This window comes from Meriones unguiculatus, chromosome 19 (genome assembly GCF_030254825.1).
Source record: "Meriones unguiculatus strain TT.TT164.6M chromosome 19, Bangor_MerUng_6.1, whole genome shotgun sequence".
NCBI lineage: Eukaryota > Metazoa > Chordata > Mammalia > Rodentia > Muridae > Meriones > Meriones unguiculatus.
In genome coordinates, this window is record NC_083366.1 from 65,058,100 (window position 1) to 65,077,576 (window position 19,477).

Consider the following 19,477-nt stretch of genomic DNA (forward strand, 5'->3'; position numbering starts at 1 on the left):
CCCTACCATGTATCCAGCTTATGTCTGTGGCTAGAGGAAAGGACCTGTCATACTGAAAATACCTTTAGTGACTCAGAGTCCACATTTGCCTCCTAGAGCTTGGTGTGCTCAGTCTGCAATCCTCTGAAGCTAAGCTGGGGAGTGGCTGAGATTCACTTGGAAACAGGAGCACATTCATGTCAGGTTACACCTTGTCCACACATCATGCTAGGGTGCATTTTGGAGGCTGCTTTAGGTCAATTTTTATTTTTCCTTAATATAGAGGTGGGCACAGGCCAAGCCTTAGTTTAACAAAAGTGTACTGATTGTGGCTCTAAGAATCCTGTCTCTAGTACCTACGTAGGCCCAACAGAACTGCCTCAGTCCTTGTGAGACCACTGTCCTATCAACATGCTCTGGTGAGAGGGGCTTGACCTGAAAATCTGTAGTTTTATAGTTGCAGGTGCCTGTTGCAGAGCTAGCAGCTTTGCTACAGGTCAACTCCTAACTGTGAGAATCTTTGTCAGCAGGTGACACAGCCCAGAACTGCTGCCAGGAGCCAGAGGAATTCACTTGTCCTCAGGAATGTAGAGGCAGACAGACCCTTGACTTCACTGCAAAAAGAATTTTAAGAAGAGCCAGGAGAAGCAAAGCTACAGTTTATCAGTTGTTTAATAAAATATTTTTTAAAATTTATGTCAGTGTGAGTGGCAAAGTGCACGTGTGGAGGTCAGATGACAACCCTCAGGTTGGTTTTCTCTTTTCACCCTGTGGGTCCCACATCAAACTCAGGCTGTCAAGCTTGGCTGCAAGCACCCTTGACCCAGGAGTAACCTCATTGAAACCCCATTTCTTAACAGCACTAAAAGAGGGACCAAGCTTCCAACAAACTAACCTTTGGGCAACACTCAATCACCAGACCAACAGAGCTAAGATCGAATGACGCACATATTTGGCACATAATCTGGATTTTGAACACTTTTGTGTGTGCTGAATAACTGTGCAATAATAAGGACTAACTTGATAAGGTCACAAAGGAACGTTTCAAACATTTTATTAACACCAACGAGTGGGCGCACTGAGAAGCCAGTCATCTGGACAGGCACTGGGGAGCTTACACAGGAAGATGTTAAAGTAAAGGGCTGCCTGGGCTTACCTATCATGTTCTAGGCCAGCTAGACAGTGAGACCAATACTCTCTTCCCTCAATTAACCAGGTCCCAAATGTCAATAAATGCTAGGCAGATGTGAAGGCTATTCTTTGTTATCAACTTAACATCAGGAATGAAAACGGCTGGGCACATCCATGAGGAATTTTTACTTAAATCATTTGATCTGAAAAAAAAAAACAAAAAAAAAATCATTTGATCTGGATTTTTGAGAGGAGAAGACACACTTTTAATCCAGATCTTTTGAGGTAGGAAGATCCACCTTTACTCTGGGACACAGCTGCTGGCAGCTTACTTAAAGGACATAGAAGGAAGCTTTTGCTCTCTGTCTGCTTGTTCTCACCCTCACCAGCAAGTCTATTCCATCCCTGGCATCACTTCTTTGGGATTCCAGTGTATACCGAAGACCAGTGGAGGCATCCAGCCTTGTGGACTAAACAGCTCCTGAATTCTTGGACTTTCTGTTGGTAGATAACCATTGATGGACTAACTGGACCACAACCTGTAAGCTATTCTAATAAATTCCCTTCCCGTATGTATATATTAATTCTGTAAGTTCTGTTCCTCCAGAGAACTGAGGTGAAACCTAGACGGTTCACCAAGAAAACGAAAGTGTTCCAGACTGTCACTCCAGCCTCCTTTCCATTCACACCCTTCCTTGTTCCTGTCAGCTTCCACTATCAAACGTGAACACAACAAAAGCTAATCATCTCACAATGCTCTCGAGGCTGGCCGTGTCTCTACTGAAATTAGCCCTCTCGTCGGTCGGTCTGTGACTACGTCGCTCCTGCCAGGGATGTCATTCGAGACTACCGCTTTAATTTGAGCAGGCACATATCAATTTTATTTTGGGGGAAAAAAAAAGGTGCCAGTGAAACCCCAAAGAGCACGGTGAACTAAGAACCGCGCTGCAGGTTTGGAGTGCGCAAAAGGCTTTCCAATAACGTCTCGTAATCCGACCTGACAACACTCTGGCAGGAGGCTTATTACAATGCGGCAGCGCTACAGCACTCGAGGAACCAGGTCGGTGACCGCCTGGATGATGACACTGAGCTAGGAGGAGGGAAGGAGACAGGCGCGCGCCAGGCTGGATGCGGACCCAGAGGAACCTACAGGTCTCACAGTCATTTCCCCTCAAATCAAACCAATCTGGACGTGTCCTCTCTCCCTTCTCCTTGCACACAGCCAAGCAAATCCTTCAAAGGCGTCTTAACTGGAAACGAAGTCGCACGGATTTACGTGCGCTCGTGGAAGGTCCTTCCGGCTTGCAGCCTCGCGGGGAGCCCGGGGTGAGTTCTAGGCCAGCGGCTGCAGCTAGGCCAGGCCGGGTGTCTGCAGCAAGCAGGTGCTCTCAGCAGGTGTTCGCAGGAAGCCCTGGGTTGTGCAGCTGAGCCTAGCTCCCCGGCCTCTGCGCAGTGCGGCGTGCAGCAAGGCCGTGTGTCTTGAAGGCGGCAAGGGGAGCCCATCCATATTTTTGAAGGGCTCGCATCCCGCAGCCCAAAGCTGCAGCTCCGCAGAGGCGAGGGCGCACCTGCGCTGCGCAAGCTCACGTGACCAAGCCCCATGCAGCTAGCCAGGCCCCGAGACAGCATGTGTACGTCCCAGGACAAAGAGGCAGGATAGTTCCTGAAAGCCGTCCTCCCGTGCGAGAGTAAAAGCCAGCGCCCGCGACCCTCCGCTCGTCTTCCCGACCCTGCTCCGTTCCGGAGGGAGCCCGAGTCGGAGCCGGAGTCTGCGCCCGCGGTTTCCCGGCGAGCACCTGGTCGCCCGGGTGCGCGCCCCACCCTCCAGGTGAGCAGCGCCAGGCTCCGCCCTCCCCTCGAGGCCCCGCCTCCCACTCGCGCCTGCGCAGTGCGTCCGGCGGCGCCGGGCGCCGGGGCGGCGCGGCCGTCGCAGTTCGGCGGGCGCAGTGCGCGTGCGCCGTGGCGGCCGGGGGGCGGGCGGCGGCCGCGGCGAGGAGCGGGGGTGGGGAGGCGCCGTCTGGCTCGGGCTGGGCCGGCGGGGAGCACGAACGAGCCACGGCGGCCCCGTGGGCAGCCTCGGGGGCCGACAGGTGAGACGCCCGCGGGGCCGGGTGCGGGACTGTGAGGGGAACGCGAGTGGGCCTCGCGGCGCGCGGACCCAGGTGAGCACAGCCCGCGGGCCCCGGGCGCATTGTCCGCGGGCGGCGCCCCTCAGCGCCCCCTGCCGGCCGGGCTCGGTGGGGTCGGGGCGCGGCGGGCTGGGGCCGGGGCGGGCGCGAGTTTCTTTGTTCGTCGCCCCCGCCCGGTCCCCGCCGCCCCCGCCAACATGGCGCTCGCGGGGTCCCTGCCCCAGCCCCGCGGCCGCTTCCCGCGCGCTTTGTTCCGTGCCGGGCGGGGGGCGGGGGCGGGGGCATTGCGTAACCGGGCGGGGGAGGGGCGTGGCGGGACCCCCGCGGCGGGTCACCCCGGTGACGCCCTGACGGGGGTCTCGGGGCGCAGGCCCGCGTGACCTTGGGTTTGCCTCCCGGAATGCGCCGGCATCCATGTGCGGTGCGGATGCTGCGCAGCGCCGGGGGTCGCGGTCCCTGGCGGCTTCCTGCACGGTTGGTGCGTTGTGGGCCTTCCCGGGAGGAGGGGGTGTCGGGCTGGGAATTGGTTTCAGTCATCCACGTCGTTGCATGCGCATCTCAAAGTTTGTTTACGCAATTGTTTTTATATTGATCGGGTTTTGATAATCTGTGAATTGGGGTTCGGGTTTTGTAAGGGTTTTTCTGGGTGTGAAGTCTTACTCCTGGTTTAAAGGTTTGTTTGTTTATCGTGTATATCCAAAAGCCACACCGGGTACGTTTAAGTGTTGTAAAGGACTCCAGTGTGACTAGTGCGGAAGATGATAGCCGTACCGAAATGCGAATACCTCAGTAACTTTCCTTGGAATTTTCTGGAAGAAACTGCAGCCTGAAAGGATTGATGGAGAGTAATTACCTTCTGCATAGCTTTTGTTAGGCAGTGAAAATGAAACCGGATCTTAGACGTTTTACCTACACATCCTGAGCACACTTTTAGGTGGTGAAATTTTGGAAAGATAGAGCAGAGGCGCGTCTTTAGTCTTCCTTTTCATCCCTTCAACATTAGTTAATGGGCAAACACGAAAAAAAATTGGTGAGTGGTTTATAGGATGTTCGTTATCAGATTTGATAATTGTGTTGCCTGCTACGTTTATAAAAATGTGTAGTGTTTCTTACAATAGGTTAAAGTAGAATTGGCTTAAAATCCTACTGAAACACCTATGAAATGGACCAAGCAAAAGGGCTTTCAGTCTGAATTAATTTTTGTGAAGTCTCCTGTACTCCAGACTGGCCTTGAACTTAGTGTCCTATTTCATCCTGGAGTGCAAGCCAGTGAGGGGCCATCTTTTTATACTTAGGATTTTTGAAAGGTATGTGTATGGTTGTGTTGTCTGTATATATTTGTCTGTGTACCGTGTGTGTGTGTGTGTGTGTGTGTGTGTGTGTGGTGCCCAAGGAGGCCAGGAGAGGGCTCTGAACTCTCGGGACGAGTTAGACAGCTGTGAGTGCCTTGTGGGTGCTGGGAATCAAATCTGGGTCTTCTGGAAGAACAGCCAGTGAGTGCTCCTAACCGCTGAGCCGTACTTACGATTTTTAAAAATATATCATATTTCTGGAATTTCTGTAGTAAATTCCACTTTAGTGTTCCAGGTTGTGGTTTCTAAGGCTTTCTGGTAGCTGAGATCTGATGCTGCTAGTCTTTTATGTAAAATAGCGAGAGGTTGCTGTCCTGTAGTCACCTCTAGTCTTTACATTGGTTACCCCTAGATTCCCAATGGTGCTATCACTGGGCCTAGCAGCAGGAGTGTAACCCCAACTGTTGGGGGTGGGGAGATTGGAAATTTAAGGCCAGGTTGCATGATTTAGATCCTGTCTGAGACAGTGAAGGAGGCGGCAGCTAGAGCCCGGTGGGTCTCAGAGCAGTTCCTCCTGGACTGCAGGTTTGGCCTCCCAGTACAACAACGTAACTACCATGTAAACGTTTCTGTAATAGTGCAGATTGTTTTAGGTAGTGAAGGCATTTCATGAGCCACCCCACACGTCTCTCCCCTACCCCATCAGTGGATAGAGAGGGGCCTGGATGTTTAGATAGTGCCTTTAATTGCCAGCAGACTGCAGTACAGAATGCCAGTAACCCTTGGGGAAGCTGTGTGCTTGAGGCCCTGCCATTCTCTTGTCATTTGGAGGAATGAGGTGCCCTGTCCTCTCGTGCTGGTTACATTTCACATTTTCATTTTCAGAATTCTGAAAATACTGCTTTTAGTGAGGTTGAAACTTCCTTTTATGGAACAGAAAAGGACTGAAAACAGAGGATGAAGGGGATTGGTGGATTTAAAGTTACTTTCCCTTGCAGAAATCTGGAATATGTTGATAGAGAAATATCTAGTTCCACAGCAGATCACTTTACGATAGGGGTCTGCCAAAGCTTAACACTGAGGGAAAGTCATTGTCTTGTGGAATGAAATGGCCTGCTGGGGAAATTAGGTTGTTATCAGATCTTTCTGAAGGTCAGATAACAACTCAGCTTCAGTTTGGCTAACTTCAGTAGGAGTTACTCCATTTTGGTGTGTAATCTAGTCTTTGGGAGCCTGATGCAAGACTGAGCTTGAAGACCATGGCTTCAGATTTTCTCCTTTTCACTCTGTCCTAATGCTCTAGCTTAGGTAGTAGTGGCTCCCATTATTAGAGAATGGTGTGGTGTGGGATTGATGTGGCTTGTTTGTACCTCTTTTTTTGTGGGTGGTCCAAAAATTCACCCTTACCATTTGATAAGCGTTAGTCTTCTGGAAGAAGAGTTTGATCTTGGGGATAATGAACACAGTTACACCTGGACTAACTATATGTTAATTATTTGCAACTTTTTTTTTCTAATATGTTAGAAATAACATGTAGGGAGCCAGGCATGACACATATCTGTAATCCCAGCCTTAAGGGATGGCAAAGACAGGGGAATTAAAGTTTCAGGCAACACAGACCTATTAAGTATTTGGAGGTTGGAAATAATGTCTGCATGCTCATTAGTAGAACCTCAGCTTGATGAAGAACATTTAAGAACAAATATTTTCAGCTAAATGTGTAGTTTTCCTAAATGAGAAGCTGCAAGATGCTGTTTTTTTCTAGCTTTCTTTTGTTTGGGAGCGCTGTTGTGAAACATGGTTCAGGAATGGTGTGGCTGGAAGCCAGGGCCTACCCTCTGGGTTGAGGTCATCTCTGTGAAGTACTGGTAAAACACCTGCAGGAGAGACTTTAAGGCCTTCAGCTCCTGAGGTGCAGATGGGGAGGAAGCCTACCTTTCTCTAGGTTGTACTGACTGGAAAGTTCCCCAGTGTAGTTCCAGAAACCCAGCTGGACAAGTCAGTGTTCAGTTTCCCTTCCTTCCCAGCTTTGCCACAGCAGCTAGTGTCTAGTTTTGTCTGTGTGAGTGTGATGAAGTAAACAGCTTGCTTGGAAGTGTCTTAATATTGAATCTAGTTTAAGTTTTTCTTATTGGGAGCCTATTTGAGATAGTCCTAAGTCAAAGCTGGAGAGATGGCTCCGCTGTTAAAAGCATTTACTTCTCCTCCGGAGGACTCTTGTCTGATACCTAGCACCCACATGACAGCTCACAAAGATTTGTAGTTTCAGTTCCAGGGACTCCATGGCCCTCTCCTGGCCTGTATGGGCACTAATTGCACATACTGCACATATACATGCATACAGGCAAACATCCATGACTGTAAGATGGAAATAAACCTTAAAAGTATTGTCCTTTCCATGAGTCCTGTAGGACTTAAGTACATACTAAGAGGTGTGTCTGTATATGCTAACACTTTCTAGAGAAGGTGTATATGCTGGCGGTGATGAGCTTAAATGCCCAAAAAATATCTGGGAAGAGAAAAATGTAGTACACCAGGGCTGAGAGTATTTAAGTATGAAAAAAGATGGGGACAGCAGGAGCAGAATTGACATTTGCTGGGGTTAATAGTCATCAGGGAGTGGAATTTATCCATTCAGGCTTTGAATCCCAGCTAAAAGTTAGCAGAAGTTACGTTTACACCAAGGAGACCTAAGTACCTTATCAGGAGTAGGTCATAGTGCACTACAGTTCATTCCCGGCATGTTGTGCCTCCAGATGACACCGATGTATGAACACCTGTGGTTTCATGTGGCTGATCTGTATGAGAACAGATTTGGGGCCACATTTTGAATACTGCATTTGACATGAACGTTTGTAGTAGAATGCAGTTGGCATTGCTTGAGGCAGTCTCTCCCTGTGTAGCCCTTGCTAACCTGGGACTTGCGAAATAGACCAGACTGGCCTTGAACTCATAGAGACCTGCCTGCCTCTGCCTCCCAAGTGTAGGGATTCAAGGAACAAAGCCTCCACATGTTCCCAGGTGTTTATTTTTTAGGACAGGAAGCCATTTTAACATAGGCCCAGGATTGGACTTGTGTTCTAGAGCACTGTGAAAAGTGGGTGTGTGGCTCTCCCTGCTCTCATACCAGTCCACAAGGGCAAAGGGTGCAGGGGCGACTGACAGGAAGTTTGGAGCCCCTTAAGTCAGGTGGAAATGAGGACTTCTGCAGCCAGCTTCAGGGAGGCAGATTAGTTTTATTCCAATGAATGAGTGTTATATAGAACTTTGGGGGAAGGTCTAGGGATATCTGACCCTGCTGTTTGAGGTTGCATTCCTCCCAGTCTGGATAGCCATTCTGAGCTCAGCGGCCTTAAGGTGCAGGGCTCCCTCTCCCCAACAGGGCCTCCTGCTTTCTGCCTGACTTCCATCTGGAGAGCATCTCAATACATAGATGCCCGTAGCTATATTTAATCTCTGGCCTTTGACACGGCTCCCTGTGAGCTCTCCCTTCCCTGTGCCTATAGGATAATTAGGTACTGTGTCCCTGTTCCCGTGATAGGAACGTGCTGCTTAATGCAAATCAAGCATCCTTGAAGTTTTAACCAATTATGTACACCTATCCTTGGAGCCTTTCACCCACTCCCCAAGGGTGTAGGGCCTTTGTTCTTTGGAATTAAAGTTGAACTACTCCCTGAAGTGGTTCCCATAGTGTTTGATTTCCGTGCATGTTTCCCGGCCTTCCAAGCTCTGCTCCTCATTTCCTGCCTTCCTGGGCTGGTAGGAAACAGCCCCCCAATACAGGAGAACCACAGATATCCAGAGTGGGTGTAGATCCTTGGCTGGAGGGCTAAGGTACTGAGATGCCTCATTTACATGAAGAGGCATTCCAGGAATCCCCAGTGCTTTCTAGGCGGGTTCTTATCAGGAGAGAGGGAGTTGAACCTGTAAATTCCCTATTGGACCCAGAGACATTCTTCAGGTGGAGGACATGGGGATCCAGGCTCTCTAGGCAGAGAAGAGAAACCTACTGCCTGGGACTTTTCCATCCTGGTGGACTGCAGCCTTAGGAGCAGGGGTTCCCAACTGTGGGTGGACCTCAAGAAATGATGGAGCCAGCTGAGCCTGGGAAGTTGGTCTGCACTCACCAGCATGTTCATGTCATATTAAAAGATTAATTCAACGTGGACGTTAGTCACATTTTGGCACAGTAAGTGAAAAAACAAAGGTGGTTATTTTTCTAAGTGCCAAGGATCAGGTTTTGTGCTAAACAAGGCCCTGAGACTAGTTTTTTTTTTTTTTTTAATCATCTTTGTCCTTTTTTTAACAAAAAGATTGTAATAGTTTTTTTTTTTTTTTTTTAAGTCAGGATCTCTTGTAGCCCAGGCTGGACTCAGACTTTTGTTTCTCCTGTCTCTACTTCCTAAGTGCTGAGTTTTGGGATTCCAGGTTTACATTGTCACACCTCAGTTACATCCTTATAAAATCCTGGCTTTATGTTTTTATGTTGTGTCTGTCAGTCTTATATTGAAATTGCTACTTGTTAGCATATAGACAGCTTGCCTCTCCTGACACCATCATCTGCCGCTGGCCAGGTAAAGGCAGCTCCTGGCAGCATTCTCTGCCTGCCCCTCTGCCTCCCTCCCCACTACCCTCTCCCACACTGTCTCTCTGTCTTGCCTTTGCCATAATAAACTTCCTTGTGCCACACCTGTTCCGTGGCATGTAACATTTATATCATAACACTGCTACCAGCTTGAGTTGTGTCAGGACACAGATGATGGGGAAAGAATTTTCTTTTTCCTACTTGTGATGGCTCCTGTGACTTGTCATCAGGACAGAATCTGCAGTCACCTGGGGAGAGAGGCTTCAGAGCATGCCTGTGCTTTGTGCAAAATTATCTTAAGTTCATCCATGTGGGAAGACCCACCCACTGTGGCTGGCATGGGCCCCTGACTGAAATCTTGGACTGTAGAAATGGAGAAAGGGAGCAGAGAGCAGAGCATTCATCTTTGTTTCTTGGTTGTAGGTGCCCTGTGACCAGCGACTTAAGCTTGCTGCTACCTTGGTTTGCATTTAGTCCTTTGAACTCTGAACCAGAATAAACTTTTCCCTCTCAAATTGCTTTTGTCAGGGATTTTTGTCACAGCAACAGGAAAGAAGCTATGATACTGTGTGATAATCCTTTTTTGGAGGGAGTTGTGGAGTTACTTGCTTCTTCTGGATTATTGTAGACTCATGAATTTTTTTTTTTTTAATCCAGTGTTTTAATTAAACAGTTACTCTTTCTTCAGCTTGTCCCAACTTGACCATATTGGGCCTTTACCTGACATGCCATGTTAGATCTGTTTTGTGTTTTTGCTTCACAGCATGAAATGTCTGGGGTTCCAGTTGTACCTTTCTGCCAAGTGCTTATGGTTGTTTTAGCTTTTATGGTTGGTGGGGAGTGGAGTTTAGGGCCTGTCTGCTCTGTTACGTCCTTACTGCTAATGCTACTGTTACACTTCTGTTGTGCTGACTTGGGACATAGACACATTTTGATGTAGTGTTGAATCCTTTAGTTCAAGGTTAGTACTTCAAGGTTTCACATTGAATACATCCTATCTTCTCGGATGTTGAAATGTGCAGTCTTAGCAACATCAATTCAATTGTATTATCCTATAACACAGACGTAGCTATTTGAAAATAAAATTAGTAAGTAGAGCAATTGTTGGTTTTGTTTGACAACTCTGTATTTCTTAAAAACTTAATGACATAGGTATTGTTGATACTCTGAACCATAAAGTCATCTAGAAATATTAGCTGACTGATAAGATGGCTCAGCAATGTAAAAGCACTTGTTCAGGCAAACTTGGCAGTCAGAGTTCCATCCCTTGGTCTCACAGTAGAAGAAAAAAATCAACCTCCACATCTTCACTGTCATGAACACACACACACAACGTAAATTCTGCCTTGAAAAAAATTCTGCTATCAGTTTGATGGTTTATTTGCATTAAATCTTTAAACATTCCTAGCCTTTAAGGGTTAATGAAATGTTTATTTTTTATTATTATCATTTATAATATTATTATTATTATTATTATTATTATTCAATTTGTATCCTGGCTGTGGTCTCCTCCCTCCTCTCCTCCCAATCCCACCCTCCATTCCTCTTCTTCCCCCATGCCCCTCCCCTAGTCCACTGGTAGGGGAGGTCCTCTTCCTCTTCTGTCTGACCCTAGTCTGTCAGGTCTCATCAAGACTGCCTTCATTGTCTTCTTCTGTGGCCTGGCAAGGCTGCACCCCACAAGGGGAGGCGATCAGAGAGCCTGCCACTGATTTCATGCCAGAGACAGCCCCTGCTCCCCTTACTAGGGATCTCACTTGGAGACTGAATCTATGGGCTACATCTGAGCCGGGGTTTTAGATTCTCTCCATGCATTGTCCTTGGTTGGGGTATCAGTCTCTTCAGGGACTCCAGGGCTTGTTCTTTGGTTTGGTTTGGTTTGGTTTGTTGTTGTTGTTGTTTTGGTTCTGTTGCTCTCCTTTTGGAGCTCCTGTTCCTTCCAGGTCTTTCCATCTCCCCCTTTCATAAAATTCCATGCGTTCTGCCCAAAGTTTTTCTCAACCTCTGCTTCGATACCTCGATCAATAGAGTCTTTCAGAGGCCCTTAATGAAATGTTTTTAAATTTTTGGCTTTTTGAGACAGGGTCTTACAATCCTCTTGGCTCAGCTCCTCAAATTCTGGTATTATAGACTGGGCTGCCTGCTTTAATTTTCTTACTGTGTTTTTGTTTGCTTTTTTCTTTTTCTTCTTTTTTTGCCCATGTTACATATCCCTGTAAGCACTGATGTAATTCATAAATCAGAACAGTTTTCAGAAGTCATAGTGCCATTTCTGTTGGCCTATCTTCAATCCTGCCTGCCCCAGTAATATTATTTTCCTTCTTTGGTGTTTGAGTTTTGAAAATAGAAGCACATATTTTATTTTCCTTCTTTTACATCATAGGTTGCTTGATTTCAACGATTCAAGGGAAGTCTTGATATCGCTTCAGTGCTTTTTGGAGCAGTGAGTTCTTATCAGGTGGAAATGCTGTTTTTGTTTGCCTTCTATCCATAGGTTCAATGCCTCTACACTTCACACTTCCATGTGCTGTGACTAACTTACACAGTTTGAGGTTCGACATCAAAATTTGTATGAATCTGTTTTTGCTATAATTTCACTGAAGTTTTCTTTTTCAAAGATTTATTTTTATTTCAATAGAAATGTGTTTGTGTGGTAGTATATGTATGTCATGTGTGTATGGTTCCTGATGGAGGCCAGAAGAGGGCATCAGATTTCCTGATGGTGAGTTACAAGCAGTTGTGAAGCACCCTGTGTAGGTGCTGGGCACTGAATTTGGGCCCTCTGCAAGAGCAGTTCTGGCTCTCCAGCCCCAGAAAGTTCACTCTTACCACAGATCCTGACAACCTTGGCATGCTGGGGTTTCTTTGTTTGGTTGGTTGGTTTTGTTTTTTTTTTCTTTACATGTAGAATTCTACCTTTTTTTTTGCTAAAGGGAATACCCTATGACTTTGGCATATTCGAGCTGACAGCATCACTGTATTTGTACTCTTACTAAATATAATAAGATTTGAACATGAGCGCTCAGGTACTGTGATGGTGTGGCTCCCAAGTGATTCATGTGTACGTAGTTAGTGTACTGCCTGGATAGGTGGGCAGAAGGGTAATTACTGTTCTGGGCAGCTTAGGGTAGGACTTCATAATTCTACTCAGGGCAGTGTAGAGTTTACACTGCATGGTTTCAGCCCTCAGTTTGCCTGGATGGTTGAAGCTCTGTGGAGTCTGTGTGCCCTCTTTACTTAAAGGAAGTTCAGGGATCTTGGTATTTGTTGCTTTTCTCTTTAAAATTCCTTATCTTCCTTTGGGCGTTTTATTCGAGCCTCAGTGTATTGTACATGAATTGGAGATGCTAACATTCCCAGTACCTGCTACAGCCACCAACAATTTTCTGCAGTTCTTGGCCTCCATGAAGTAAATACTCCTAGTTCTTTTCAAAATTAGCAAGTGTTACTTTGCTTGATAAAAATGACTAGGTTTTTTCGAAAAAGGTTGAGCTCCATGAAAGTAGGGATTTTGTTTTGCCCATAGTTGCTTTTCTAGTACCTAGTTCACTGTCTAGGTTTTGAGCACAGTAGCTAGAGTTAAATGAAAGGAAATTAAGGCCGTGAGTTTAAAGATCTTAGTCTGCTGTCCAGGTAGTCACCATATGGTGATGGTTAAATAAACAGTTGCAGCTATCTATCTATCTGTCTACCTACCTACCTACCTGTCTTCGGTGTTGGAGGTTACTCTGAGGGCTGATATGCCTAACGCTCTGCTCTGAGACTGCCTCTGGTGTGGAGTTTTTCAGAATCACCTGGTCAGGAGCCATTCAGAAGTAGCACCCCTAGGATACATGGGTGAGGCATATTATTCCAGGGGTTTGTTATGGCAGGTTGGGTTGACAGTGTAGGAGACAGCAGAGAAGCCTCTGGGGACAGTCGTCTCTGTGTTTTATGCTGGAGTTGGAAGCCCATCAAGCCCACAGGGTGGGCATTTGGGAATGAAGATGAGTGGGATAGCTCTTTGGGAGCTGCTGTCACTGTTCATGCCATTTCCTGTTCTCTGACCTTGCTTCTGCACTTGGCCTGCAAAAGCAGAACTCCACATAAATCAAAATTCCTCTGCTTAGTCTAGGAGGCAGAGCAGCTAGATAGTGCCAGGGTCAGAGATGAGTGCCATATGTGCCGCCTGAGTGCTGCTTTGCACACTTAATTAAGTTCTTCTCAGCACTGCCTTATTATGGCAGCCTAGGCCAGTTACACTGGGAAGGAGATTGGGGAGTGCAAAGCTCAGGTAAAGTTAAAACTCTACAAACCATAGAGATGAGCTCAGGGTCAAAAGACCACCCTAGGTGGACGTTTCAGTGGCTGATGTGATAGTGTACATGGAATGTTGATGGATATTATGCAACTTTTCCTGAGATAAAAAGATTTATGTCTGAGATACATTCATTCCAGCTAAGAAAGGGCACCAACAGACCAAAGAAAGGATTTGGTGAACCAGTGAATTTATTTGGTGGCTACTTTGCAAGAGCTTGTCACTTCTGCATCTCCACCACCAAGAAATTCCACCCTGGTCAGCTGTTTACCTCTTCCTGGTTGTTGGGAGGGAAGGGTCTCTCTTGAGTCCTGTGACTGGCCTCCAGGAGAGAATGTTCCTGGCCCCATTTTGGATCTCATGAAGGCTTCACGTGGGTCTTCCCTAGCCACCCTGCTGCGTCACAACTGTAGTGGTGACGTTGAACCCCGAGAAACAGCTACACTACAGTGGATGAGGGTAGTGACCAGAAAGGAGTGGAAACCTAAAAGTGGTGCCCAGTGGCCTGTGGTCAGAATCACCTGAGCTGGGGACCTTGGGACACAGGAACCTGCCTCTGCTGCCTCCCCCGGGTCTTCCCTTGCTGTTTCCTTATACCCTGCCCTGCCATTATTCTTCTGGATATGTAACAAGGTGACTTAGAAGAGGATTGTGCAGTTTTGCCGCTGTGCCAACAGAGACCTGAGGGAATATTTGTGAGAATGGGTTTGTGTGGAATATTTGTGTGGAATAGTCACGGACAGAACATAAACCCAAGGCGTACAGAGTTGCCTATTATATAAGGTACTTCACAGATATCCCACACCCAGGTTTCTGCATGTCTTAGGTGGAGAGCTAGTATACTGATGACAACATTTACTTATTTTTTGGACAGATCCTTGCTAAGCAGCTCAGGCTGGTGTGGACCTTGCTATGTAGTCCAGGTTAGCCTCAGATTAGCAGCCCTACCTCAGCTTCAAAAATGCTAGAATTATAGGAATATGTTACATTTTACATTCTCTATTCTGTGTGCTGTGTCAAGTGGCTAGTCTGGTTTCAAACTACTTTAAGACTAAATTAGGAAAGCATTCAAATGGGGTTTGGGAATTATCGAAGCAAGAGGAAGAGAGTCTAGGAGAAATGAAAAACAGAGTTAAAGACAGCATCTAATGTGTAAGAGTAAAACTCAGTGGTGCCTGAAGTCCTAGGTCTCTAGTGAGAAAGGCATTGTCATGGAATGCCTTTCAAGGAGAGTTTGGTGGTCTAATACAGGGAGGGATGCCTTCTGAAGAGGACAAGGCTTTGAGCACAATTGCAGGGCACGGTAGGAAAAGGAGAGACTAAGTAAATATCATTGTCTGTCCCTGTGCTAAAAGTGCCTGCCTGCATGCCTTTCAGTCCTAACAGGGCAGTGTTGTAAGAAAGAATCTTGCCCTTACCCAGTCTTAACTGAGCAAGGGTGTTCCTTGTGTGGCTGGAAGTCAGGAGTCAGACTGCTCTCCCCTGTGCCCCAGTGTGGCTGTGCCTTCCCTGGGAGGCACCTTGCTTTTCTTTCGTGGAAACTCTCATTTTCTCTTTCTCTGTAAATATTGATTCAGTGTTACTTCATTTTGAAGTTACCTGCCTTTTCTTCTGAAAAATTCCTAGCTGTAGCAGTGATAAAATTAATTAATTACACCTGAAATATTTTACCAGTTGCTGTCTGCAGAAATCAGTCTCTACTCCAAATTAAAGGAGATCTTAAACTCCAGTGTCTTTAGTATATAGCTGTCCACCCTGTCCCCACTGGAAGCTTCAGTGAGAATCAGTTTCATCTTATTCCTTCTTACGGTATTTTGAAGCTTGGTCCCGTATAGCCCGGGCTGGCTGCCCTTGAACATGTACTTTGTTGACAAGGATTACTTTGAACCCCTGATTCTCCTGTCTTCACAGTGCCGCTACCTTTTGAAATCAGTTTCTCAAACAAATTTTCAGGTTGAGTTTTTATGTTCTTTATTCCCTTTTGATCACCGTTGGTATTTTAAGCATTGATTTTTATTATTAGAGAGAATGAACTAAAAGGGATAGAATCCTTCCTTCCTTCATCTACCTAACCTTATTTTTCCCCCTCCAAGATGTGAGAAAAGTAGCTAGTAGATACTTTTAGTTCTGAAGACCATCTGTTCCAGAAGTTTGACTCCTTTTCATTTGAGCATTTGTTGCTTTTTTTAATGTTTACTTATTTATATGTAGACAGTGTCTGCCTGCATGTAAGATGAGGGCGCCAGATCTCAGAGGTGGTTGTGAGCCATCATGTGGGTGCTGGGAATTGAACTCAGGACCTTTGGAGGAGCAGACAGTGCTCTTAACCTCTGAGCCATCTCTCCAGCCCACTTGGTCATACAGCTGGAGGCAGGAGAATTTTCTAGCAGCAAAAGGTTTCTGAATGTATTCTGACCAGAACTATTCAGAGTGAAACAGTGAATGAATGTGAGGCATTCGACAGTACTCACCTGTGTTGTCTGTTGCAGCTTCACTGTGTGTGGCCTTGGTTCTGAGCACAGCACTTTTGCTCTTGGGGGTTGAGCCATCCCCCAGTAGCCAAACACCGTCTTTGCTCAGATTAGAGACGTGGTAGGTAAAAGTCACGGTGTTTTCACTGTACACACAAACATTCACTGCTCTTGTGGAAAGCAAAGACAGTATTTCCTATTGGCGCTTCTTAGCTTCTAGGTATCAACTCAGTATAGCTTTGGATTATATTGTGTTGGTGTTTGAGTCTTAAAATTGCTGTTTAATTGTCTTAGAAAAATCATTAAGCAAATTTTCGCCCTGTCCTCTGTGCTATGCTTCTCTGTGACACTGAGTTCTCAGCAGTGATGATCAGAGGCAGAAATACCTGCTAGCTGTGAAAGCATGGTGATGTTCTTCATCGTGCAGCCGTCAACATTTCGGCCGAGATTTCATTCTTTCTATAAAAATGAAGTGCATTCTTTTCAGTATTGAAAACTTGTTTTCATTTTTAATAATAAAATTAGAGTATACTGAAGAATTGTTCTGAAGTAATTTCTTTGTGACTTACTAATAAATGTAATTTGTGTACTTTTTATATACTTCTATTGTCATGGTGTGTAAAATTTCTCCCACAAAAGTTGAGGCCCTGAAATACACCATAACCTCTGTGCTTCTTGCGTCATTGTGGTTTGATAATTCACCTAGAAAGTACAGTCTTTCATGATTATAACTTTTTGTCAGAAAAGGATACAAAGGACCAGCCAAAGGAGGTCCTCGGGGTGAGGTTGTGAGGGCATTCTCCTGTGCATCAGGTCAGATGGTTTCTGGAGGTTCATGTTTTGTCTTGATTGGTGGAATAACTGGTATCTCCTTTCCCTAGGTGTCTGGCTGCTGTCTGGGGTTCCGAGCTGCAGCTCCACTCACTTAGTTGATCTTTCTGGTATGGCAGCCCTGCTCCCAGCCATCTTATTAGCATTAATTAGCTGGGAGCTCACCTTGATTCTGAGATAGTCTTGTCCAGGAGTTTCAGGATGTAGAGCTACTTCTCTATGATCTACACACAGGCTATACGAGCTTCTGTGTGTCATCACTAGTTCTGCCTCTCCAGGGTCACCGAGGACCAGGCCCAGCACTGTGGTCACTGCCTGAGTGCCTGGTGCTTCTTGCATAGGGCTGGTCTCCGCTGGGGTAGCCAGCTAGGTGGTAGCTGTTACATTTGGTTTTTAGGTGTTTTGAAGTCTACAGCATATGCAGAGAGGGTTGGTAAGAGAGGGTTGGCTTCTTTTGAGTCAGATTCACTGTCTCATCTTCTTACGGAAGGGTGCTGGATTTCAGGAGGGTAAAAAAATGAGTATAGTGGTTTCTCCTCCCATCTATGGCTTTGTGGTCATTGTTAAAATTTGGTATCTGTGGGATTAGATTGAGGGATGATTTTGCTTAAATTGCTAAGAGTGTTTTGGGCTTAGAAGAACTTAGATACCACTTAAGGATTTGTGACAGCCAACTTTTTTTTCCAGCAACTTGAAGTAAATTGAACCATTTTTCTTTTTCTCTTTTAATTTTGGTGGTGCTGGGAATCAAACTCAGGATTTTTCGTATGCAAATGATCCACCATGAAGGTACTCTTTCCCTTAACTCTTGATGTTAACTTTGAAGTTGATGTACAGAGGCCTTTTAGGCTTAGGTAGCATAAGTTAGAATGTTTCTATTGGAATTTCTAGTAAATTTTATTTAATTCCCAAGAACGTTCTGGATTGCATTCTCGGAATTACAGAATCTAAAGCAGTTGACCCACGGATCCTTTTTGCTCTTGACTTTTCTATTCCTCAGAGTGATGGGCTCTCGCCCAAGCTGGCGCCTGGACTTAGGTGACCTCTTATCTACATCTCCAAAGTACCTGTCTGTCAAAGGCCAGCTTTGACACAGGGTAAATGGAGGTGAGCTGAGATGTAGAGTCAGCGAAATAAGCCAGAAGTTGATGGCTTTTGGCTCTCAGGGCCAGTGCTGTTTGTAACTGGCAAGAAACTTCAAACTTTCCTTAACTTTTTAATGACCAGAGCTGATCATTGTGGTGAAAGACTCTGAAACTTTCTTTAACTCTTTAATAGCTGGAGCTGGTAGCTAATTGCAGAGAGAAATTCAAAGGGAAAAGGAAAGGGGAGGGCCAGCACTGCCTGTAGCTGGTGAGAAACTTTGAACTCTTTAACTCTTTAAAAGCCAGGGCTGATAGCACCTGGCTTAACTGCCACTGGTAGTGGCTAGCAGGGAATGACCAGAGTTGACGGCATCCAGCTTACACTGCCATTGATGATAGCCAGACAGTGAAAGAAAAGGAGAGAAAAATAACACATATGTACAGACATGCTTGATGGGTGAAGCAAAGTGGGCTCAACAACTTCTCTCTCTCTCTCTCTCTCACACACACACACACACACACAGATAAACATACAGACATGCACATTCGCATATTTAGTGAATGGTAAAGGGAGGAAAGCTCCAACTCCAACAGCCTACCTTACTTGTAGACATACATGTCTGGTGGATGGAGTAAACCAGTCACCTTTATTTTCTCTCCAGCTCTTCTTATATTCTGAAACAAACTTCTCTACATAAGAAGAAAAGTTACTGTGGTGGCACACACCTGTAATCCCAGCACTCAGAGGCAGAGGAAGAGGCAGGCAGATCTCTGAGTTTGAGGCCAGCCTGGGGTGCCAAGGATACACAGAGAAACGCTGTCTTGAAAAAAACAAAAACTGAAGAAAAAAGAGAAAGAAAAATTATCTCATGGCCATAAAAGCAATTATCACAGAGACAAAATCATTAATAGGGAGCAGGACTGTAGATTACATGTAAAACTCATGCCTAACTAAAGATTCCTTGTCTTATTTCTTCATTCTATACATTCATTATAATTTCAAAGCAGCGGCCTTTGATGTCAAAGGTTAACAAGGTTGACAAGTTTTGAGGAGTTATAACAGGATAATTGTTTACATGTCTTTCCATTAAGACTCATATCTAACTTAACATTCTTCAGCTATCTTTCAATCCGTGAGTTCATTGAAAGTTCAGAGCAATAGTTTTTTACGTCATAGGTCAACAGGGCTTTTACCAAGAAACAGGTCATCTGTCTTAGGTCTTTAAGGCCTTATGTAGCTTAAATTAGTTACTGTGGTGCATATCAAGACCCATGATCTCATTGTATCGTGAAATGAATGTTTTTCCCGATTGTGAATTTGCCACAAGCCTGTTCTTCTAGCGCAGTTTATGCAGTTGTGATAAAGAAGGTTCACAGAATTCGTTCATCCCTTATGCAGCCTTTGCTGTTCTGCAGGGGTACAGGGAAGGGCCTTGAAGGTACTTGAGTCAGATCAGGAATTCTATAAAATCATTATCAGTTCATCTAAACAGCATTATTTTATGGAAGTATATCTTCATATTGATACTTCAGGAAATCAGTCCAACAGAGTGGGCAAATACCCAGGAAATAATAGGCAGTGAGGGTCTCTCTATATCATGCCAGACATGAGGGATACAGCGATGACAAACACGAAAAGGCATAGCAGCAGCAAGAAGCAGTCTGTAGACAAAACCC

At 45.7% G+C, this 19,477-nt stretch overlaps 1 protein-coding gene and 1 long non-coding RNA gene across 4 annotated transcripts in view; one reads left to right on the forward strand and one right to left on the reverse strand.

The window, feature by feature from the left end:
* Positions 1 to 633: 633 nt before the first annotated feature.
* LOC132649273 (uncharacterized) lies at positions 634 to 2,939 on the reverse strand. The gene is made up of 2 exons (XR_009587719.1): positions 2,362 to 2,939; positions 634 to 1,313 (listed from the first exon to the last, which is right to left on the reverse strand). It is a non-coding gene; the product is annotated as an uncharacterized LOC132649273 (long non-coding RNA).
* A 109-nt stretch (positions 2,940 to 3,048) lies between these two features.
* The window catches only part of Spin1 (spindlin 1), a 46,502-nt gene continuing 30,073 nt past the window's right edge, over positions 3,049 to 19,477 (forward strand). Inside the window, exon 1 of one of the 3 annotated variants that reach the window (XM_021658826.2) lies at positions 3,049 to 3,200. The gene's annotated coding sequence lies outside the window, so the exon portion shown is untranslated. Of the gene's footprint in view, positions 3,273 to 3,560; positions 3,718 to 19,477 lie in introns of those variants that run through there. The other 2 variants (XM_021658827.2, XM_060372757.1) reach the window with 2 other exon arrangements.